The 11,397-nt window shown below is 39.3% G+C and overlaps 1 protein-coding gene across 1 annotated transcript in view; it reads right to left on the bottom strand.

The window, feature by feature from the left end:
• LOC109369550 (protogenin-like) overlaps window positions 1-11,397 on the bottom strand; it is a 38,652-nt gene that overhangs the window by 18,495 nt on the left and 8,760 nt on the right. The window lies entirely within an intron of this gene.

Genomic DNA, 11,397 nt, shown 5'->3' with positions numbered 1-11,397 from the left:
TTTTTTTTTTTACTAATGCCACACATTTTAAGAAAAGCACAACTCATCTTACTTTTGTGCAAAGCAAGAAGTTTCAAAAAGAATTATCTTCATAAAGAAGAACTTGTTTAAAAAAAAATGAAATCTTTCAGCTAGCCTGTGGCATCTAAAATCCAAGGTTATTTCCACTTCATACACAGTACATCATGGTTCAGCTGGCAGCAAGACCAGTTTAATCCAAAACTGTTGTGTCACAATTTTTAAGCTGTCATACTTTACTGTTTCTATGGCTGAAAAAATAATCTGCTTGTATCTGCAACTGAAACAGTAACTGAGCTGAGCTGCAGTAGGTAGCAGCCAAGTAGAGACTAAGTATTACAGCAAACAGAAGAGGAGCCTATAAAAGAATTCCAGGACAGCATCTCAAGCAGCTGATACAAAACTTGCTTCGCAGAGCACATGCATAACATTAGTGAAGACCAAACCATCTGCTGAGATGTTCCTCTCTGTTGATCATAGCTTCACTATGTGCACAATGAGGTAACTAATAACCAAAAGTCTACCTCAAGTTCCAAGAAATGGTTGTGTATAATATGTTTTATGGAAAATACTTTTTGTCTGAAGTAGCTTCTGTTTTGAATATTATAAACAACTGCTAGTTTTCTTCACAGGCTCATGATGTGATTTACTCCTAAACAGCAATCCCCACAGCTTGGCACAAACACTTTCACCTAGCAATTCATCAACTGGATCAAACATTCAAAGCCAGACACATCCTTAGAGAGAAAACAAACTTCAGAAGGTTCCTCATCTTTAACCAACATAGGTATCCTAACAGCTTACACATATATCACTGATAAAAGTCTGCAGATGGCGTGGCCACCTATGGGGCTGACAGTCTCAAATTCACCATGTGCCATCCATGTACATCACACAGCAACAGGAGGCTGAGCTCAGAAGTCAGCAAAGTGAGCACTGAGGTCATCGCTCATGCTCATAACAGACCCAGAAGTAACACTTCTTTCTACAGATGATCACTGCTACTGAAAAACAAACAGGCACAGTGAATCACGCCAGCCATCCAACACAAAATTCAATTCAAGCAAAACAAATAAAGAAATAAATGAAAGCCCCTCACATTAAGATTTCACCTCTGTGTCTTCAACATGCTTACACAAACAGCCTGGTAACACGGAGCCATTAATTCTCTTGCATTTGCAATTGTCAGCGTTTGTGCAGTGGCTGAACGGTTGTTCCCAGAGCTGAGGTGAACAGGAGCAATTCTGTAGCCTATTTACCAAGCGGCTGGCTGATGTTTAGTTAATTTGTCCTGCTGAATGTGTGTTTGTTTGTTTTGCTTATTTGTTTCTGTTTTGTTTTGAATGCTGCTGGCTATGTTAAGTTGCTGTAAAATTGTCACAGAACCTACAGGCATTTTTATTGTCATTACTGAAATCAGCTGGTGAAAAGGACATAAAAACAACACTGTTTGTACACATCAACAGACCAACACTGACGTCAATATAAACATACTAGAGTTAATCCATAGACTTCATTACAGGAATGCCTCTGAAGTACACAGAGACTGTATTTTAAAAGACATTGGAGACTGGATGTGACAGCATCACACAGCACAATAAGATCTGCCTTGTACTCCTGCTTCATATAATCAAAACCTATCAGTATTTAGAACACATGAATAATAAGATCAAGCATGTATCTTTGGTAATAATAACCCTATAGGAATTGGAAAAAGCTAAATATGCCTTACTATGATTAATTAAAAAACATCGAAATAGATACAGTCCCAAACATCTTTGCTTTATTTTATTTATTTTTTTAATGTAGGAGCAGCCTCATTTTCCTACAGCAGTGTTTGTAGCTAGGTCACTGCTCCCTAGTGATGCTCCTCTGGAATCCCGTATCCCATTGCTCACTCTCCCATAAAAATCTGCAGGTTCAACCCTGACACTTCTTTCAGCACAAGGACACACGGGGGAGCCTTCTTGTTTTGCAAATCTATGGATTGGTCCTACGCCTACAGTAGAACTATGGCAAAGCTAAGACTGCAAGTATGAGAGAAAATACTTATATCTACCATTTAAATCACAGATTGTGACTTGGAGAAAAACAAACATTACAGCAGCTGAGGTCTGGCAGAGTTTGAATGACACCTCTATTTTCTTGTACTGCATCATTGAGAGTTGATCCTAGATATTATGCTTAGTGTCTTGGAGAGCAGATAGGAAATTCAGAGTAGTTACGTATGTTAGTGCTGTGAAAATAGTTTCAGCAAGACAAATACTACAGTGAACTCAGATATCCCAATCCTGGTTTTGTGACAAGTCATTTCATTTCCTATGATTGAGGAAGATTCAGTTGCAATAAACTGATGGAAGCTGCAAAAACATCATGAAGAACTGAAACTTAATTTCTTTGTGATGTAGAGAATGTTATACATGCATGTTATATTGCAACATGTCAATTATTTACTACTTACTACTACCATTAGCCTGGCTGCTACGTAAAATTTACCATTTTTTTCAGTAAGGTTGAAATTGCTACTGTAAAGCAGCATTCACAAGTACTCATATGCATTTTTTTCCTCATTTTCCTTCCCAAAACTTAAAATTTTAGTATGTCCCAATTATATACGTATTTATCAGTTAGACACATTTTAAGCATATACAGCCAATTTCCAAGGTTTCGGAAAATACAAATGGCCTAATAAACATTTGTAGGCAAAAGCAACTACAAGTAACAAATACAGCACCTCCTCATGCCAGAACTAGTTTTAGTCTATGTAGGTGTACTAAATTCCATGAAATTCCACTGAATAAGGGGAATTTAGTTCTTCAAGTTCTTCCAAAGTAATGATACAAATACACACTTAAAAAAAAACAAACAAATAAACAAAAAAAGGCAATAAATGGTACTTCTATTAACCCTTACTGGCTTCTGAAATATGAAAACGTAGGTTTGCTGAGAAGACCACTATAGCAGCTAGAATACTTTGGAGGAAAAGGAAAAAAAGGTCCTCTGTTTGGAAGACATTTCCCTAATGACAGAGGGGAGAGGAAGGAACGTCAACCAGTGTTTCAGTTCCATCTGGTAGAGTCATATCTCATTACTGCCAGATGGTGTCCTCATGCACTTCCAATGAACACAGCTGGAAAAACTAGAGGTATCAAAGATTAAATGCCTGTATTAGTAGTTAAATAACTGAAAGAAGAAAAATGTGCTTCTAATCACTTTGCAGCTGGTGAAATACTTTTTTCTTTTTTTATTAATTGCAACTACCTCATTCTTAAGTCATCAAGATTGTACCAACCAAGCTTTTAGTGAAAGTCACTAAGAACAATAAAGTCACTTCCATATTCACAGTGGAACAAAAACATCCATTTTCAAGACATTCTATTATATAATTAAACCTCTCTCAGCTTAAAGAACACTAGGAAAACAACCAATCAAAAATCCTAATCCATATATAATTCCATCCTCTCTCCCCAAAATAACACAGTAGGATGTAGTTCTGACTACATTTTACCATTATCTTCAAGGAAGTTCTCTGCAGAAGACCAAACTGTGCCTACGCCATTCATATTTTCATAGTTTGTTTTCATACAATTCTTCTATTTCAAGTAAATCTATGGCATTAAAGACAGGTATAAAACATGAAACAGCAGGTTCCATCACTACATTGACAGATACAGCTCTGTAACACTTGATTTAGAAGCATTCATTTGGTACTCCACATTAGGTTCACGTGAATGTACTGTTACCCAAAACATGTCTGGTGCGTACAAACAGCCAAAATTTTGGCTTTCTGGCAAATGCTTCGTAGAAAGCATCTGTTTACAGGTTAGTTAGTCAATGTTACAAGAGAGTGCAATATTGCAACCCCTAAAAGCCCTGTCATTGTTTCCTTCAGCTGCTGCATGTTTGTGAAGCTCCAAAGGCCTTGAAAGGAGCCAGAGCAGAGCCAACAGGTCAGGGCTAGATAAAATTAAGAAAGAATCCGAGGTCAGACCATGAAAGAACCCCACCACCACCCTCGCCCCCCTTTTCAACCCTCCAGAACAGTGAGTCCACCTCCAGGAACCTTTCATTCATTCCTGATAAGAAGAGACAGCAATCCACAATCTGGATTTCAGACTTTTAAAATCTTTTTTGGGGAGAGGAAAAGATAAGGAAGCCCAAAGAAAATGGATGTTTTACTACCATTTACTGTTGACTCATTAAGCCTAGATACTGAGCGCACTTTCATACCCTGTTTTGAACATCCCCATTCTCAGCACTTTAAAAGCTAAATACTGACAGAAATAAAAGTATTTTGGGCTTTGCTCTTGTTTCTAAAAGAATTAGGGCTGCATAGAATTTCTAGGAAGAAGACTTGAGCTTCATGCTTCATGTCCTGAGCTGGGTTTAGTAAGTAAAAACCTAGAAACAACTACTTAAGCCACATTCAGTATGGTGATTCTAACAGTTGGGAAGGTAATCACATTTTTTTGTTTGATACATATAGGCAACATTTTAAATATTATCTTCTTTCTTTCAGTCTAAACTACCAAAACAGCACTTGACCAGGCAGGCTGGAAAAAAAAAAAGGTTGTTCTAAGGACAAAACCTCTGTGGCCAAATGTCCATTTTTAATTTAATCTTTTGTGCTGCTGGATTTTTTGTGTAACCCACGGGTCCATTGTTGGGTAGTGGTCCGGCTGGATAGCTCATTGGTCTGGCTTTCCAGGGTGACTGCGCTGCCCCCAAGCCCATCCCTCCAACACAATAAACTCCAGATAATTATTCAAAGAAGAGGCCAGCAGCATGGGCTGCTCTGACATCGGGTCATGGCCTTTGACATCGAATCTGGGGCTAGCCAAAGTCTGCTCCGAGCAACAGAGGTCCAGGGGAATTATTAAGGGGGAAGGGTGGGAAAGGAAGAACGCTGGGAAATACTATCCTTAAAAATGTACTTTTGAAGCAAAGTAATGTAAATACAGCAGAAACTTATTAGGAAAATAAGCAAATACATTTCAAATATACTAGTCAAAAGGAACAGGGAGAAGCACATCAACTTTAAAAATAATGAAAAGCTGAGAAGCAGGATTCAGGTCTGTTCCCCTCAAAAGCAGGTATTCCCTCTCAGATATTCAACACTGAATTTTTTGTGTATATGTATATGTATATAAAGCCCTTTTTCCATTGCTCAGGTATATATAATGAAGAAAATCAAATTTAGCAATCCTGTTCTACTATGGTTTTTACTGTCTTGTCCAGGCTCTGAATATGTAATTTCTAAGCACCAGAGGTTGAAATTTCATTTCATCCCACATTTTAAGTATTAACTTTCTCATATTAAAGTAGTTTCTGAGAAGACAGAAACTACCAACATCATACATGTCGTACAGCTTGTTCTTCAACCTAAAGGTAACTTTAAACAGTTAGAACAAAGGCTGCCTGTGATACTCATGTTTTCCTTTGCAAACCAAATAACTGAAGAGGAAACTAAGCAATTTGTTCTTTGTACAACATTGCAAAGGTTTATTTTGGTAGAAAGCAGAACATATGACATACATGAATTGATCTAGCTAAACGGTCTGGCTTTCCACAGCTTTGGATGGCTCTCGCTTATTTGTCTAAATCTGAAAAGGGTCTGTATCCCTTTTGTAGCTCTGCGCTGTCCCCTGTGAGGGCCCCAGGACAAACAACACCTCGCACCCCCTTGCAGTAAAAACATCACCTCTCCCTCTGCTCACAATCAGCAATAGGAGCTTTATACAAAAAAGCATGAAGGGAGGAGGGCTAGAGGGGCAGGATGAATTCCCAGCACACAATGTTTTGGCCTTTTAGGGATGACAGAAGCAACAGAAATATGTAAATGTCTCTAATACGTTTAAAAGAAGTTAAGCAAATCTTCAAGGACTTTGAATTTGCTCGATTTTCTTAGAGGCCATACAACATTACTACTATCCCTGCAGTTTTTGATCAGGCCCTGTACTTCTCTCATGCTTTAGAGATCTGTTTAATTGCACAAGCAAAAAGCTCTCTTCCAGTATTATTGTAACAACACACTCTAAAACTAGCAGACACCCTTATGTTAACTAGCCTGGCTCACCATTTTCAAAGTGAGCCCTCAAAAGCTAACTTGAAAGCAATACCAGAGGCCTGGACAAACACCTAATTTTGATCTTTTGTGCTCGTCTTTTCTTCTAAGAGACCCTTTCTTTTGTTACTGCCCAGTGGAAAGCACATAGCTCATTGGTCCTGCTTTGAAAGATGAGAGCACTGCCCCTCAGTCCACCCCTCGGAGCACAATCACTTTAATGGAATTATGTAGAGAGGCCATCTCTGGAAGAAGAAAGGCGGGGGGGAGGGGGGGGAAGGGGGGAGAGGGAAACAGTGTCCGAAAGAGCCAGCAGGGCCTTCAGTACAGCCATTTACCATGCCAGATATGTCCACCAAGAATTCACACAGTGGTGCAAATAGGATGTGCTTCCCCATACAACAGGTACCCCTACATACAGTGACCAACCTGTACATGACCAACACAACAGTTAAGGAGGCAAATGTTAGAGAGTTTGAATTTAAAACATTATTATAACCCTGCTACAAGCACTCCTCAAAAAAGGCTGTGCTGTAAATACAGCCTTTTTTTTTTCCCCATAAGTAGGAGAATGAAAAGATGATCTCCCCCCAGTGAAGCCCAGCCTTTGTGGGTTGCAGATGGGAAGGAAGTGTTGACAATTTATGCGGTCTTCACAGGACAAGGAATGCTTCCTGAAAATGCATCCAAACACAATGCAGTAAGCAGTCTGGCAAGTTTGTTTTAACAATTGTTTAGAGACCAAGCACTATAATAAGTTTTCACTGATTGCCTGACATCCAGCATCACCTTACAAACAACACATTTTTACACAACGACAAAGGCAATCTATTCACAGCACCAAAACTTTCCCCTGAAGCTATGAAATAAATTTTCTTACAGAACCAACATTTTCTGCTGGTCTGTCATGGACTCCCCATGCCATTTTGACCCTTCTGTGCAGCAAAATGAAAACACTATCTATCATTACTTGCACCACAGTGACTTCCTAGGAGGGGCACAGTTTAGATTGCAAAAACATCTGTGCTCTGGTGATTCATCTCAGATCTCAAGTTTTAGGAGTTGCGCTGCAGCAAGCACGACTGCAAGATGCAGAATTTTCAGGTAGGGTAATTAACCATTGGCCTACAGCTCTCCTCCTTGTGAGGAGGAAGAGGAAACAAAGAACTACAGGAAAACATTATCAAATTGCTTTATGTTTATCAACCATAAAAGAACACAAGCAGTTAGTTAAACAAAAGATGTGTTCCAGTAGAACGACCATTATATTTGTATTATGGCAAATATTATCCCCTACATAGCTCTATATATAACGAGAGCTCAAACTGCAGTGAGAAGTGCTGTTTTTGGAGGTGTCAATGGCAGAGCACACTCCCAGAGCACTCCCTTTATGTGTCACACACAGTACGGTGGTGTGGATCTCAGACAGATGATAGCTCATCTCTACTTTGTGCACGCAGGCTTACCAGCATGCACATGTATGAGCAGTGAGTTATTATACAGACACTTAGCAGATGTAAATAAAGTAACTCCTTAATGAAACTTACTTAAATTTGCTGAGTAGCAGAGGACAGCGACAAGTTAACCTTGAAGGCTGACAAGTCTTAGACTGAATTTGCTAAACTGACGTATTTGTTGTAGACCAGCAATCTGGAAAATGTTTACTGATTCTAACAAGGCAGCTTGCATACTTCATTCATTGCAATGCTGCATTAAAGCTGGCTTAAGAAGAAGGCTGGCATCAAAATTCCCTCATACACTACTGTTAATGCAAAGTATTCATTGCATTTTCCAGTTACATAGGTTAATAAACGAGGAAACTGGTGGCATATCTAAAATTACTTGTAAGGAGTTTAATTCAAATGCCTTAATCCCAGCAGGTAACTCCACGTGGCACGAGGACACAGGGCTCGGCTTCTGTGGCCATGAAATGCACTGCAGCATTTCCCTCCATACATGAACATGTCTGTTACTTTCCCCCCATTATCTTAGCTGCCTCATCTTCTACAGTCTCACTGGTTGCATGTCTTTGACATTTAACAAGGCTATTCATTTTAATTACATTTAGATTATGCTGAACAATCTCCCTAGTGGTTTGGCACAGCAGGGTTATTTTTAGCCTTCGCATTTTCATACAGGGACATCTCGATCTTCTAAAACATGCCCTAAAGAAAATTTCCATTTCCTACAGTGTCCTTGGCTCAAGCATGCACTGCTGTTTATATTCAATGGCACCGAGGCGTGAGCTATTCATAAGGAGTTTTGTGGGAGGAATTTGCATATAAAAATTTATTAAAAGAATACAGTTAAGTGACAGCTCATCATCGGGGAATGAAGCCAGATACACCACGTACTTATATTCCTTCCTGAATGACTTCAGCAAGTGTAAACGTACAAATGCTCATCCAGAAGGCCAGGATAGTTAGCCTCTCTGTAAGAATTACACTAACTTTTCATTTCCATGCTGATTCCAGCTAAAAACATATTCCTGTGACATCTTGTTCTCATGTTGTTCCAGGCCAGGCTCTTTTAAGATAATTCACCAGGATTACTAAGTCTATAACAGCGGCAGCAGCTGTGCAAGTTGATGTTGCTTTTAGTTAAATAGATGTTGAACGGTTTATTTGAAGACTATTTAATTAAGACCAAACCTCTGGAACAGTCTTGAGAGCTCCACAGATTGCCCTTGCAAGTAGAGTAGAAGGGGTCATCCTGCTTGTGCACATTTTGAATTTGGCCACTATATTTTCAGAAGCTTGAATCCTTTCCTCAAGAGCAATTTTTCTGAGCTGTTTTCTCCTCTTACAAAATGTTGTTTGCTGTCCATAGTGAGAAACATCTGAAGGAGAAGAACAGCCTGAAAGATTTCAGACCTCCTGACATTCTAAAGAGGAAAAAAAATGTATTTCTTCCCCAACTTGGAAATGGATTATAAAATGTTTTAATACCAGTATTACTTGCTACAGGTAAATACTACTGTACTCCAAAGGATGCTCAGGGTAGCATAGAATAGCAATAACAACATGCAAAAGTAAACTGCATCTTCATAGACACTGGAACAGAGTTTCACAGACTGCCCCTTTTTCCAAGATGTTTTACATGTTTAAAGTACTTTCTCTAATTTATACCAATAAGAATTTGGTGTAGCTTATTTTTTTCCTTTATAATGTTGCTTTTTTTTTCCCAAACGAAACCACTTCTTGTAGGAAGCAATGCTACTGTCAAAATGTTTGACCACAGACCAGCTGTAATTTCAATCTTTCACCATACCTGCTGTATTTTTTATTTTTTACATTAGTTTTGTGAAGAACAAGCACTGAATACTTGTCAAACATTGCATTAACAAGCTCAAGGGTAGCAAATGAAAGACTGGTAGACTACTCACAAACAAGGTTATTTCAGTTATCTTTCCTAGCCTTTTCAAGATTGTAATCCAAGCTATATTATTATCTTGATTGAAAAAGCAAGAGCAAAATGATCCCTGTGCAATTCCTCTGCATTTGAAGTCTATATAACATTTAGAAAATGGAAAATAGTCTGAGCGATTGATTACTTCAATAAAATAAACACTAAGCTACTTAACTCTTGGCTAGCTTTCTGCTTTTGTATAATTAAAAAGTTTCCCCATCATTAATTCAGTTTTATAAATGCTAAGCTGAGTCTGAACTGTTTGATGAGCATTTTAAACCAGCATTAGCCAACACCACTGCTGAAGGAAGGCAGCCTGCTTCCCCTGCCCATTCAGCCACATGTTCCTGTCACAGCCTTGCTGGGCTGTTATTTTTTAAGCATGGCAATGTCCCACCTGTCCTTGTGCAACTGCACAAATGGCAGAAGTGCAGAGAGCAGCAGTGCAGACAGGTACACAAGGAACAAAGGTATTTTCTTCCTAAACAGCTTTCAATACCTTCATGCTCCCAATTGCATTCTGACAGACTCAGAACTAAGTGACTTCCCACCGTGCCAAAACAAGGCACTGGCAAAACCAAGGTGCTATTTCCAGCTGCAGCAAGCTATCTGGGATACAGCACAGCCATCAGGAATCTGTTTCATCTTATGCTACTTGTTGAAATTGTGAACCCCACACACACCCACACAAAGCCTCCAATGGACGGAAATAGATGTTATGAATTTATTAGTAAAGGACATTTCCCTCAAGGGGGAGCTGTTATCCAACAGACTAAATGCAAAGCTGGAAATCTGGAAACGTACAGCTCAGTCCTGTCACTGGTTTCAGGAATATTGTGTCACGCTCATGTTTAAAGCATCAGTACCTGAGCCAACTCCACGAAAACGGCCCTTTTCTTCCTTGTGTTTCAGCACAAATAACTGGCAGACAGTGCTACAGTTATGGGCTTTCTAAGGCACGTGGCTGTCACTGCTAAGGCTCTAGGACTGATGGAAACTAGAGGCAGGCAAGGAGCAGGAAAGCAAAGGCCACAAGGCATGAAAGAAGAAAAAGCCTAGCTTAGGCCAAAAATTATCATGAAAATAAAATGGGCAAACGGACACAAGGTTTAACAGCACAACGCTCACCCATCTGCCTCTCCTCCCCCACATACATCCTCCTCCCTTCAGCCCTACTGCTCCTCAATATTTCCAGTTCTGACGATTTCCACTGTTCTGGGATCTGGTGTCACACTCCATTTTCATGATGTATTTCTATACAATAATTTATGTCTGCTCCTCTGTCTGAATACAACGTGACAGATGCACAAGTACACGGTGCATGCATAACTGCATGCATGCAACAGGCAGAAAACCCAAGTCTTTAACTGATCTACCAACTTGGACCAATGAATATTTCCCTGTCACAGCTTCTACAAATATGCAGCAACAAGCATCTTTATTTTGTAATACGCAGTCTGAGGCAAGGTACAAGAATCACAGAAATACTACAGAATTGAGTATAAACGCTGAAATACACTTGTAATACATCAATTATGTCTACCACACATTTTTCCCAGATGCAAAACATCAGTGGTTTGAAGAGAAGTGTCACAGCAAAAGCTGCTTCTTCCAACACAAGGCTGCTTTTTCTCCACCTCCCACACACTCTCCCTTCATTTGCCACAAAAGTGCAATTCTCAGCAGCCTGAAAAAAACATTGGCTTTTTCACAATTGCATCATCTCTCAAAATAGAGAAATATTTCTATTAGCAATAATGCTAAATATCTAAATATCCTCTAGCTAAGGTGTTTCTCTGGGCAGGAAAGTTATCACAAAGCATAGCTCAGCCCTAGAACCGCATTTATCACTAACAATGAATTCATAAGGAAACTCCACCGTTTATCAAAAGCAGTGACACAACTCA

Source organism: Meleagris gallopavo, chromosome 12, assembly GCF_000146605.3.
Source record: "Meleagris gallopavo isolate NT-WF06-2002-E0010 breed Aviagen turkey brand Nicholas breeding stock chromosome 12, Turkey_5.1, whole genome shotgun sequence".
NCBI classification, from domain to species: Eukaryota; Metazoa; Chordata; class Aves; order Galliformes; family Phasianidae; genus Meleagris; species Meleagris gallopavo.
The sequence above is the reverse complement of the archived record's forward strand: the minus strand, read 5'-3'. Positions and strand labels throughout refer to the sequence as shown.